At 56.9% G+C, this 13,291-nt stretch overlaps 1 protein-coding gene, 1 non-coding gene and 1 pseudogene across 5 annotated transcripts in view; all 3 read left to right on the top strand.

The window, feature by feature from the left end:
* The window catches only part of LOC146855746 (myelin-oligodendrocyte glycoprotein-like), a 342,350-nt gene that overhangs the window by 239,851 nt on the left and 89,208 nt on the right, over positions 1-13,291 (top strand). The gene's annotated exons all lie outside the window — the stretch shown is intronic.
* On the top strand, positions 10,500-12,171 carry LOC146855747 (18S ribosomal RNA; annotated as a pseudogene).
* Positions 12,563-12,716, top strand: LOC146855748 (5.8S ribosomal RNA). Its single transcript, XR_014958933.1, has one exon. It is a non-coding gene; the product is annotated as a 5.8S ribosomal RNA (ribosomal RNA).

A 13,291-nucleotide genomic window follows, 5' to 3' on the forward strand; every position in this document is an offset into this window, starting at 1 on the left:
CCATGAAAGAACTGGTTAACATAGAGTGACTGGGGAGCGTATTAAAGAGTCATCTGTGGGGTTTTGAAAGGGGAGGAGCCAGAATTGCAGGGGAGTAGCAGCTGCAGACTGCTGTTCCTTGGGACAGCATCCGTTACAACTCTCCTGATGCCTGTCAGGTCGTTCTAACTAGCAAACCCCATTTGTTGCAGCCTAATGGACCAATTCTAGTGTGTTTTTGGGCCCAAGCATAGGCAGAAAACCTCTTATCCAAGCAGTTGCGAACCACAGTATGGCGGCGACCGCAAGTAAAACTTCGACCCGGTAATAACCATCTCTGGAGCAGCCGCTGCTGGAGATAGATGAGTGCTGGGCCTCCTAAGTGTGGCACGAGATACCACTGCTTGCCCATCTGGAGACACAGAGAACAAGCACAGAGGTGGACGAGGCCAAGCTGCAGGTGGGAGTTCCAGAGGGAGTCCAATTGCTAGAAGCTGACTGCAAGAGGATGGCCACGTAGCCTGGGACATGCTCCCCTGTAACTGGCAGCACATGGAGGAGCTGTAAAGTTTGTAAAGGGCCGAAAGAGAACTCTGTGGTGGGGGGAGGGAGCCGCTAATGACATTCTTTCACAACCTGACTGGAAGGGCATTGCAGAGAGTCACTCGAGTTAGGACCCCAGATGTTTGGACACTGGCCTTGTATGTGGGACAGACATGTTTGGGACAAGGGAGATATAAATTGCGGAGGAAATGTAACAGCGACATACGCTTTTGCTGAACAACTGGCGGAGGTGAAAGAGGAAGATTAGAGACAGAGAAATTGATCGCCAATATTTTTAAAAGGCCTTGCTGCACTGTAACCACTTAACCCCCTACATTTACAATCTTGATCTTCTGGCTTAAGACAATGTAAGTGCTTTTTCTATGTGGGCCTACCAAAAAGCTAACAAATAAACATAACTCTAATCTTTTGTGGCCAGATCAGCCAACACCAAGGTAGAGCTCTATTGTGTGTCCTGGGAGGGGGGCATTTCTGGTGAGATGGCAGCAAAAACAAATCCACCACTATCTAAGAAGTGCCTCCAGTCTTTCATACTTCAAGAGAGATCATGACAAAACTTTGGCGTGCAGGCTGAGCAATTCAAAGTTGGACCTGGGATCAGACATAGCAAACTTCAAACGGGATCTCCAAGCTATGGACTCAAGGATCTCCTTAACAGAGCAATCGATCCAAACTCTCTCTGACATGAACCAGGTTGCTGCCACATCCATAGTCACGCTGGAGACTCAGTACAAACAGCTCAAAGATAAATTTGAGGACCTAGAAAATAGGTCCAAACAGGATAACCTGAGAATTAGCAACTTGGAAGAGGGAGAAGAAGAAGACATGGTGGAATGCCTTATATGACACTTAAGGTGGATTTTGGGGGAGGGAGCAGACTTCTCTATCGGTATTGAAAGAGCCTATAGAGGTTGGAGTTGGGAGAAAAAGCTTGGATGCCAAGGTTAGAACTCAGGACATTGTGCTGTAGATGCCCACGCATAACTTAAATGAATGTGTTCTCTCAGTGGGGGGGGCAAACAATTGACTATTTAACATGGCAATAGTAAGGGGATTATTTTCCAAGACTTGGCACCCATGATTCTTGCAATTAAAAGATCTTGCTAACCTGTGGTAGATTTTCTCAATATAAAGCGAGTCAGATGCTGTTGGACATTTCCTGAAGGGATTATCTTCCACTGGAATGATAAGGAACGGATCACAAAAACTGTCAAAGATATGCAGACCATAGCTAATCTGTAAAATGAAAAAGTGACACCGGAAACAGAATACAAGCAGCACTTGGGAGACCATAAAAAGGGCACTCACTCAGGCCATGACCCAAAACATGAGGCCCACAGGTAGTCTGCCAAACAATCCCACTCTAATAAAATAATGGAATGAAATAGGGAAGGAACAATGACATCAATCTGCAGGAAATATCGATGAACATTACACACTGAGATTGCCCTGTTAAGGACTGTTGCATCGGGGATCATTGGAATCCCCTTCCATATGCCTCTCACAGGAGGGGCATGCAGATAAAACAAACAGGCACATCAATATTAGCCAGACAGACCGGGGCGCAACTCCCTCAAGAGAGGTGGGACCACGAGTTGCTGAGATGCATCCAGAGGGACCCAAGTACCCTCACTCCCACCACATAAGTCTGAAGGAACAGGGCTGGGAAATGCAATCAGTATTTTGTGACAATTGAAAAGTACATCTGTCCCTGGGTGTTTATGGCAGGAGATGAACTTAATCTCTATTATTCACTTTGAAAACATCTAAATTGTCAAACATATTATAGAGGTAGTCATATCTTTTTAAAAACCTCCCGAAATGGCACAGCTATGCCTTTTACGTTACATGTTTTCCATTTTACAAACTACTTGCTAGGTCATCTCTATGTATGTATTGCTTTCAGTGTGTGAAATGTGAGTTGCCAGTCACATGTCTTACTGTGAATGATAATGTTGTTTTGGGGGTTGGGCAGAATGCCCTACCCTCCCAGAATTCGGGCGGGTGGTAGGGGCCGGGTGCAAAGGGCTCTTGGATTGGCTTTTGGGTCCAGGGCAGAGTTTCTCACGACATTTTAGTGACATGTCAGTTAGGGTAGTGTGTCATTTTAGATTTTGGTTACACCCCGGCTGGTAGTTACTGGCCCTAGTTTTTCCCAGTTATCTATTTTGGCTAGGATTTGTGACTGTTCTTAGTTTTATGGTGAGTTATTTGGTAGGAGTTGTGCATTTCAGGTCCAGATTGCTTTAGGGTAGGGTTAGATTGGTTCATGAATGTCTCAGCGATGTCTTTGCCTGAGAGCATCAAGCAAACCTTGCAGGTTCTAAGGGAGGCCAGCAGGGAGGATTTCCTGTCTAACAGGGTACTGCAGCAGGCAGGCGGCCCTGCTGTGGAGCGCCCTAAAAGGAGGTCCGCGGGAGGAGTGGCGGTGGCAGTTATGGCCTGCTTGCCTCTGTCCCTCAAAGTCAGCAAGAATGCGGAAAGATCAGGGGAGGCCCCTGGAAGTGGGGTGGCTCACCCGTTGCAGGCCGCAATGACCCACAGGATTGTTGGGGGCAGAAGGGGTCGTATGTCTTCTTCGGGGTAGTGAGGTGCTCTCAGCTCCTGGGGTAACATTGTGTAGGTGGCGACAGCCGGGCGGGGTGTGGGCCTGAGAGAAGGGGCCACTGTAGTTTCTTGCACCGCTGCAGCCCATGGTGTCAGGGACCGCACATCGTAGGGAGGTGTGTGCCCTTCATTCTGGGGCTTAACTGTTCCTCTGTTGCCTGCGTTGGGGGAATCGGCCTGATTGATGTGCTGTGCCCTTGGTGGCATCTTTTGTGGCCAGAGATGCTAGTGAGCGAGGGCGTCCCAAGAGTGCAGTAATGCCTCTTGGCCGCATGGCGTCGTTAGCCCACGTGTCGGCATTGGGGAAAATCTGCCTTTCACACAGCCTGCCTCTGGATCTCTCCAGTCTATGTAGGCAGGCCCTGACACATCGTGCAGAGAGAAAGGGAGCAAGGGGATTGGTGAGGGCGCTGGCAATGAGCCTGAGCACCGGGAACTTTCGGGAGGCAATGATCAGCAGAAGGGAGGGGGGTCCTGGGATAGCTGCCTGGGATTTGAGTACTGGGGCTTCTCCAGCCCTGCATTATTTATCACACAGGGACCCATGGGCATTTTGGGAGATGCTGGTTTTTATTCAAATAAAAGCTTACAGGTGGCACAAGTGATCAGGGGAACGCAAAGTTTTGCAGGGCAGTTGGGTGGGAGCAGGTTGCAGGGCAGTGGTGTTTATGTGTCTGCTCAGGCGCTAGAGGCACGCTATGTTGTTAGGTTAGGGCAGGAGGCTTTCCAGGATAGCGGTCCCAACAGGTGTGTAGGGTGTTTTGAAGATCCTCTGGGTGTGGGGGTCAGGCAGTGAAGGGCCCTTTTAGCGCCAGCCAGAGGTTTGAGGCAAGGTCATCGGAAGTGACGGGATTCAATGAACTGGGAGGGCCTAGGGCGGCCTGGCGACCCCATTCCGAAGGCAAATCGCGAGTCTGTGCGACCGGCTCTGGGACAGCATTGGACCCATCATTGGAGCAGGAAGGACTGGGATATGCACCTACCTTGCAGGAGTTTGACCCTTTGCAGGACTTATAAAATGTGAAATTTGGTGATAGGGGTGTGGGACATAACGAGGTCTCTGACACAAGTGCGGATGTTGGTGGAAGGTGTGAAGAGACTGAATGGGAGCTAGATTATGAAGAGGATGCATTGGAAGAGGGGGAGATTGTTGAAGGTGATGGAGGTGAGGATGAGTGGTGGGAGACGCCCTAGGATGTTCAACGAACATGGGGTACTACTAACCGGAAGGGGAGTTTTGGTGCTTTGCAGTTGGCGGCCAATATCCCAGCAAAAGCAGTGTCTGCTCACAAGTCGACCTCAGCATCAGGCATTATGTCTTTGGTGCGGGCCCCAACCTTGAGGCCAGGTAAGGTGTCTAGCGTGGATTAACTGCGGCGTGGGGGTCGAGATAAGGGTGCCGGCAATGGAGATAGCAATGCAAATGCAGGGGGAATCTGGACTTTGTTTATCAAAAAGTAGGTACGTTCATGATCAGGTCACAGGTACAGAAGCAGACAAAAATACGCAGAAGTCAGTGAGTTAGGGGGCTAGCAAGGTGCAGGAGTGTGGGGTTTCAATAGCAGTAGGTTAGGACAAGACACTGGGAGAAAAGAAAGAGAGTAAGGAGGTGAAGTGCAAAAGGATGCCTTACGTGGGCATTACAAAGCCCCTTGGGGTTCATTTAACGTTGACTACCAAAGAAAGCATTTGGAAAGGGGAGTAATCAGAGTTATTTAAGATGTTGCATAGAGAGGTGCGAGCTGTAGAAGATAATTTCTAAAGAGGATGAGTTCCAGTTTCCCCGCAGACCCACGGTGTCAGTTAACATAGAGAACTGGACTGCGGCTTTGCTCTAGGGCTGGGCGGAATTGGCGTAATGCCTCTATGCAGAATTATGGAAAAAATGTGTGGAAAACCAGCGCTCGTCCTGATGGTCTGTGTGCCCGGGACAGGGGTCCCTTGTGCCCAGGTAGGCTCCCCGATCTGCCCGGCCTGGCTGGGCTGAGAAGCAGGGACCAGTCCCGGGGCCTGGTTTTCAGTCAGGGCCTGGGGTGTGGGAGCCCCCGTCCTGCGGCCTGCCAAGTGTCCATCTGCCCGGGACAAGGGTCCCTGGTGCAGAGCCCCGGAGCCCTGCAAGGGCAGGCGGGAGCCCTTCCGCTGTGGCTCGGCTCGGGCGGGCAGATGGGAGTCCTTTTGGTCCCGGCCATCTGGTCGCACCTTTCCCCTCGGCCATCTGGTCGCACGCAATGCTTACCAATGGGGCGACCAGATGGCCGGGCTGCCCTGGAAGTCCAGATGGGGGCTCATTTGCCTCCCGGATCCCAGCCTGGGCTCCAAGAGGTCGGCCACGTTCGCACCCAGGGTCCCCTGGGTCTCACGGTGCGCACAGGTTCCCAGAAAGAGGGGTAGCTTTCCTCCGGATTAGTAGGGGCAGGGTATCCCAAAACACCCCTCCTGGGCTGGCAGTTCTTTGCCGGGGACCAGATGGGTTATGCCTGGACAACACCTCCCTGGGGGCTCCCTCTTCCAGCCCACGGCGTGGCAAAGTCCCTGGGACGGGCTCCATGGGTTATGGGCAGTCCTCCCCCGGGCGTCTGGGCCGGAGAGCTCTGGCGGTCCTCCCCGTGCCTGAGGCCCTGTCGGGGGTCCCCGAGCCCCCTCGGGACGTGGAGACCCGATCCCTGCGTGGGCAGGCGGGAGCCCTACCGCAAAGGCTCAGGCGGGCAGATGGGAGTCCTTTCGGTCCAGGCCATCTGGTCGCACCTTTCCCCTCTGCCATCTGGTCACATGCAATGCTTTCCAGTGGGGCGACAAGATGGCCTGACTGCCCCGGGAGTCCCGATGTGGGATCATTTGCCTCCCAGGTCCCAGCCAGGGCTCCAGGAGGTCAGGTACGTTCGTGCCCAGGGTACCCTGAGTCTCACAGTATGCACGGGTTCCCAGAAAGAGGGGTAGCTTTCTTCCAGATTAGTAGGGGCAGGGTATGCCGGTACACCCCTCCTGGGCTGGCGGTTCTTTGCCGGGGACCAGATGGGCTATGCCCGGACAACACCTCCCCCTGGTCCGGGGGCTCTCTCCTCCAGTCCACTGTATGGCAAAGTGCCTGGGATGGGCTCCATGGGTCCCGGGCAGTCCTCGTCCGGGCCTAAGAGCTCCAGCGAACCTCCCTGTGCCTCAGGCCCAGCCGGGGGTCCCTGACCCCCCCCCCCCGGGACGCAAAGCCCCCGAGCCCTGCATGGGCAGGTGGGAGCCCTACCGCGATGGCTCGGGCAGGCAGATGGGAGTCTTTTCGGTCCCGGCCATCTGGTCGCACCTTTCCCCTCGGCCATCTGGTCGCACGCAATGCTTTCCAATGTGGCGACCAGATGGCCAGGCTGCCCCGGAAGTCCCAATGGGGCTCATTTGTCTCCCGATCCCAGCCAGGGCTCCAGAAGGTAGCGCACGTTCGCACCCAGGGTCCCCTGAGTCTTGCGGTGCACACAGGTTCCCAGAAAGAGGGATAGTTTTCCTCTGTATTAGTAGGGGCAGGGTATGCTGGAACACCCCTCCCGGGCTGGCGGTTCATTGCTGGGGACCAGATGGACTATGCCTGGACAACACCTCCCCTCCGTCCGGGGGCTCCCTCCTCCGGCCCACAGCATGGCAAAGTGCCTGGGACGGGCTCAATGGGTCGAGGGCAGTCCACCCCCGGGCGTCCTGGCACGAGAGCTCTGGCGGTCCTCCCTGTGCCTGAGGCCCAGCCGGGGTCCCCGGGCCCTCTGGGATGTGGAGCCACCAAGCCCTGCATGGGCAGGCAGGAGCCCTACCATGAAGGCTCTGCTCTGCTCGGGGCGGGCGTCCTTTCGGTCAGGCGGGAGACCTACCGCGACGGCTCTCGGCAGGCAGATGGGAGTACCTTCGGTCCCGACCATCTGGTCGCACCTTTTCCTCCTCTGCCATCTGGTCGCATGCAATGCTTTCCAATGGGGCGACCAGATGGTCGTGCTGCCCTGGAAGTCCCGATGGGGACTCATTTGCCTCCCGGATCCCAGCCAGGGCTCCAGGAGGTCAGGCGCGTCCAGGCCTAGGGTCCCCTGAGTCTCACGGTACGCACAGGTTACCAGAAAGTAGGTGTAGGGTATGCTGGAACACCCCTCCCGGGCTGGCAGTTTTTTGCCGGGGACCAGATGGGCTATGCCTGGACAACACCTCCCCTCTGTCCGGGGCCTCCCTCCTCCGGCCCACGGCGTGGCAAAGTGCACGAGAAGGGCTCCATGGGTCCCGGGCAGTCCTCCTCTGGGCGTCCGGGCCCGAGAGCTCCAGTGGTCCTCCCTGTGCCTGAGGCCCAGGCGGGGGTCCCTGAGCCCCCCCTGGACACGGAGCCCGCAAGCCCTGCATGGGCAGGCGGGAGACCTACCGCGAAGGCTTGGGTGGGCAGATGGGAGTCCTTTTGGTCCCGGCCATCTGGTCGCACCTTTCCCCGCGGCCATCTGGTTGCACACAATGCTTTCCAATGGGGCGACCAGATAGCCGGGCTGCCCTGGAAGTCCAGATGGGGGCTCATTTGCCTCCCAGATCCCAGCCAGGGCTCCAGGAGGTCGGGCATTCGTGCCCAGGGTCCCCTGAGTCTCGCGATACGCACAGGTTCCCAGAAAGAGGGGTAGCTTTCCTCTGGATTAGTAGGGGCAGGGTATGCCGGAGCACCCCTCCTGGGCTTGTGGTTCTTTGCCAGGGACCAGATGGGCTATACCCAGACAACACCTCCTCTCCATCCGGGGCTGCCTCCTCCGGCCCACGGCGTGGCAATGTGCCCGGGACGGGCTCCATGGGTGCCGGGCAGTCCTCCCCCGGGCATCCAGGCCCGAGAGCTCTGGCGGTCCTCCCCGTGCCTGAGGCCCAGCTGGGGTCCCCAAGCCCCCCCCCCGGGAGGTGGAGCCCAGAGCCTTGCGTGGGCAGGTGGGAGACCTACTGCGACGGCTCTCGGCAGGCAGATGGGAGTACCTTCGGTCCCGACCATCTGGTCGCACCTTTCCCCTCAGCCATCTGGTCACAGGCAATGCTTTCAAATGGGGCGACCAGATGGTCGTGCTGCCCTGGAAGTGCCGATGAGGGCTCATTTGCCTCCGGGATCCCAGCCAGGGCGCCAGGAGGTCGGGCGCATCCGGGCCTAGGGTCCCCTGAGTCTCGCTGTGCGCACGGATTAGTAGGGGCAGGGTACTCCGGAACACCTCTCGGGCTAATGGTCCTCAGCCGGCAGCTGGACGGGCCTGCCGCGTGGCAGGTTGTCGCGGATAGGGTCCTGTGTGCACGGGGAGCAGTATCCCCAACCCGGGCTCTGTCCTCGGTCCTGCTGCGTGGCAGGGTGCCCTAGGACGGGGTTCCGCGGGCCCGGGGAGGCATCCCCTGCACCTCTGGGAGCCCCGGATGGGTCCAGGGGCACCGCCGGGCCCCGGGTCAGGTGCTCCAGCCCTGGGCCCCGTCCCCCGGCCTGCCGCTCTGCCAAAGGCCCGGGACGGGCTTCCGTTGTGCCCGGGGAGCCTCCCCCTGCTTGGCTGATTTCAGGAGCTCCCGGCCAGGACCCCTGAGGGCCCTGGGGAGGGCTGCCTACCCACCCCGGGCTCTGTCCTCGGTCCTGCTGCACGGCAGGGTGCCCGGGATGTTGTCCGGCGGGCCTGGGGAGGCTCCCCCTGCGCCTCTGGGCCTGGGAGCCCCGGATGGGTCCAGAGGCCCCGCCGGGCCCCAGGTCGGGTGCTCCGGCCCTGGGCCCCATCCCCCAGCCTGCTGCACTGCTAAAGGCCCGGGACAGGGTTTTGATGTGCCCGAGTAGCCTCCCCTTGCTTGGCTGGGTTCAGGAGGTCTGGCCGGGGCCCCTAAGGGCCCTGGGGAGGGCAGCCTCCCCACCCTGGGCACTGTCCTCGGTCCTGCTGTGTGGCAGGGTGCCCGGGATGGTGTCCGGCGTGCCCTGTGAGGCTTCCCCTGCGCCTCTGGGCCTGGGAGTCCCGGCTAGGTCCAGGGGCCCCATCGGGCCCCGGGGTGGGTGCTCTGGACCTGGGCCCTGTCCCCCAGCCTGCTGCCCCACCAAGGGCCCAGGACAGGGGTCCGTCGGTCTCGTGCAGGTCTACCTTGTTTGTCAAGGTGTCCACAGGCCCGGGTCGGAGGTCCCGTCGGGTCCCCCTCGCAGCCTTCATGGCTGGGGCCCAGCTGGGGCCCTGGGCCTCCTGTCTCCCATGCCCTGACGCCCGCTTACTCTTTCGTTGGAGCACAGAGCAACTAGATGGCTTCCCTTTTGAGCCCGGCCATCTGGTCGCACCTTTCCCCTCGGCCATCTGGTCGCACCTATCCCTTCGGACATCTGGGTGCACCTATCCCCTCGGCCATCTGGTCGCACGCTATGCTTTCCAATGGGGTGACCAGATGGCCGGGCTTGCCTGGAAGTCCTGATGAGGGCTCATTTGCCTCCCCAATCCCAGCGAGGGCTCCAGGAGGTCGTGTACATTCGTGTCTTGGGTCCCCCCTGTCAGCTCGTGTGCACGGATTACAAGAAAGGGGGTAATTTTCCTCCGGATTACTAGGGAGAGGGTCAGTCAGACCTCCATGAGGTCCGGCGATTCCAATACGGGGGAGGCAGAACCCGGGCCTGCCTGCCGGGGCCCCCTGGGGCCCGGGTCTGCACCTGTCTATCAGCCCCTTCCTGATGGGCCTTTCCTTTGAGCCTGCTCAACCCGGGAGCAGGCAGGGATGTGAAGCCACCATCCCCCCCCGCGCAGGGCGGCCTGCCAGGAGATGCCCTGGCCGTACTCTGATCGATTGGGCGCTCTCACCTGTTTAGGGATGGACTGCTTGGCCAGCCTCGGCTGTTGTTTCAAGCAAGGAGCTTCCACCCCGTATGGACCATCTGACTCGAGGGCCTGCCGCCTGGCAGGTGGACTTTCACCCTACCCAGCAGAGCGAAGGCCGAGCAGCCCCGGCAGCTCATGCCCCCCAGTGGTCCGACCCGAGCAGAAGGTGTCGGGTGGCGCCAGGCCCTCGGATGTTGCCGCCCGGTAGGTCTGTAGGCCCCGTGCGCCATGCCATCACCCCTCTCCGCACAGCACAGTTCCACAACAGACCGGAACGACCATTCCGAGAGATGCTGCCTCCGCCAGGCTCCGGCACCACTGCGTCTCGCTCAGGCTGCGCCTCGGCCTGCCTCTCCCTTCCGGGGGAGACGGCTCGGCCCGCCGGTGCCCGTGTGACTGCACCTCGCCACACCCCTTTAAAGAGCCCCCCTGCCCAGGCAGGCGGGTTCCTTCCTCTAGCAGGCTCCCGAGAGGGAGGGGTGCGCGAAGGTTGTCCGGTCGGGGAGATGGGCATGCAGTCCCCGAACCCACCCCGTCAACAGGTGCGGCTACCTGGTTGATCCTGCCAGTATCATATGCTTGTCTCAAAGATTAAGCCATGCACGTGTAAGTACACATGACCGGTACAGTGAAACTGCGAATGCCTCATTAAATCAGTTATGGTTCCTTTGATTGCTCCATCTGTTACTTGGATAACTGTGGTAATTCTAGAGCTAATACATGCCGACGAGCACTGACCTCCCGGGATGCATGCATTTATCAGACCAAGACCAATCCGGGCTTGCCCGGACGCTTTGGTGACTCTAGATAACCTCGGGCCGATCGCATGTCCCTGTGACGGCGACGATACATTCAGATGTCTTGTCTATCAACTTTCGATGGTACTTTCTGTGCCTACCATGGTGACTACAGGTAATGGGGAATCAGGGTTCAATTCCGGAGAGGGAGCCTGAGAAACGGCTACCACATCCAAGGAAGTCAGCAGGCGCGCAAATTACCCACTCCTGACTCGGGGAGGTAGTGACGAAAAATAACAATACAGGACTCTTTCGAGGCCCTGTAATTGGAATGAGTACACTTTAAATCCTTTAATGAGGATCCATTGGAGGGCAAGTCTAGTGCCAGCAGCCGCGGTAATTCCAGCTCCAATAGAGTATATTAAAGTTGCTGCAGTTAAAAAGCTCGTAGTTGGATCTTGGGATCGAGCTGGCGGTCCGACGCGAGCTACCGCCTGTCCCAGCCCCTGCCTCTCGGCGCCGCCTTGATGCTCTTGACTGAGTGCCCTGGGGGTCCAAAGCATTTACTTTGAAAAAATTTGAGTGTTCAAAGCAGGCCGGTCACCTGAATACTTCAGCTAGGAATAATGGAATAGGACTCCGGTACTATCTTGTTGGTTTTCAGAACTGGGGCCATGATTACGAGGGATGGCCGGGGGCATTCGTATTGGGCCGCTAGAGGTGAAATTCTTCTACCGGCGCAAGACGAACCAAAGTGAAAGCATTTGCCAAGAATGTTTTCATTAATTAAGAATGAAAGTTGGAGTTTCGAAGACGATCAGATACCGTCGTAGTTCCGACCATAAACGATGCCGACTAGCGATCCGGCGGCGTTATTCCCATGACCCTCCGAGCAGCTTCCGGGAAACCAATGTCTTTGGGTTCTAGGGGGAGTATGGTTGCAAGTCTGAAACCTACAGGAATTGACGGAAGGGGACCACCAGGAGTGAAGCCTGCGGCTTAATTTGAATCAACACGGGAAACCTCACCCGGACACGGAAAGGATTGACAGATTGATAGTTCTTTCTCGATTCTGTGAGTGGTGGTACATGGCCGTTCTTAGTTGGTGGAGCGATTTGTCTGGTTAATTCCGATAACGAATGAGACTCCTCCATGCTAACTAGTTACGCAACCCCCAGCGGTCGGCGTCCAACTTCTTAGTGGGACAAGTAGCGTTCATCCACGCGAGATTGAGCAATAACAGGTCTGTTAAGCCCTTAGAGGTTCAGGGCAGCACATGCGCAACACTGAACAGATCAGCCTGTGTCTACCCTTCGCCGAAAGGTGCGGGTAACCCACTGAACCCAGTTTGTGATAGGGATTGGGGATTGCAATTATTTCCCATGAACGAGGAATTCCTAGTAAGTGAGGGTCATAAGCTCATGTTGATTAAGTCAAGTTGGCAAGGGTGAGGTGAGCTGAAAAAAGCCAGCCCGCCATCATGGCTCGGGGCCACCCGGCGTCAGACGGCTGACATGCAGGTGGAGCGACCCTCCCTAGATGCCAGATACCTGGTTCGACCTGGTCCCGTGCGGCCGGGCTGAGAGGCTTGAAGATTCGCATGGTGGTTACTCTGGGAGGGACCGGCTGCTACGGGGCTGCCTGCTCCCGTCGCTCCGGGAGTCCCCTCCCTCACCCGCATGGGGGGGGTGACTCCCAGGCCGAGCGCCTGGTAATGTTTTCTTTTTCCCAATGGTGCAGTCTGACTCCCAGAGGGGAAGCCTTAAACGGGGTGCCAGGACCGTCTCAAAGCGCGGGCAGTGGACGGACGGTGTCGCCTTCCTCCCGCCTCTCCTGCACCCGCAGGTGGGTGAACGTTTGCAAATAGTTGCCTGTGACTCTTGGTGGTGGATCACTCGGCTCGCGCAACGATGAAGAACGCAGCTAGCTGCGAGAATTAGTGTGAATTGCAGGACACATTGATCATCGAAACTTCGAACGCACCTTGCGGCCCCTGGTTCCTCCCGGGGCTATGCCTGTCTGAGGGTCGCTCGATCGTCAATCGCCCTGGAGCTTCCCCGGGACGCAGCTGGGGCCATTGCAGGGTTAACTCCATCAAAACTATGGTCACAGGAAGAAATAGTGCTATTAGCAGAATTGCAAAAAGTGTATGAGAACAAAAGAAACATTAATGCGCTGATGGTTCCGCATTTTGACAATAAAAATAGTAAACAAATTGCAGAAAAAAGAAGAGATAGAAGAGATAAGAGCAAAACATCGGCAAAGGATGTACTGCAAGCATCCAATATCTCTGAGAACGACTCCTGTGATGAATCAGAGATTGCAGTAGAAGTAACAACAGAAAGGCGCAGAGACTAGGCCTGGGCCAAAATTCCGTTCCGTTCGCGGAAGTTGCGATATTTTGGCATTCTCGCGTTCCGCGGAAAGCGCGAAAATGTCAAAATTTCCGCATTCCGCAGCTTAGCGATAATTTTTTTCTTGCTCGCGCTGTAAAACAATACATTCTCGCGCGCGCGCGATCGCCTTACCTGAATCCCTGCGTTCTCCGACAAGTTTTCTTGACCCGGTCGCGTTCTCCACGAGATGTTGGATTTTGGTAGCCAT

This window comes from Triturus cristatus, chromosome 4_1, assembly GCF_964204655.1.
Source record: "Triturus cristatus chromosome 4_1, aTriCri1.1, whole genome shotgun sequence".
NCBI lineage: Eukaryota > Metazoa > Chordata > Amphibia > Caudata > Salamandridae > Triturus > Triturus cristatus.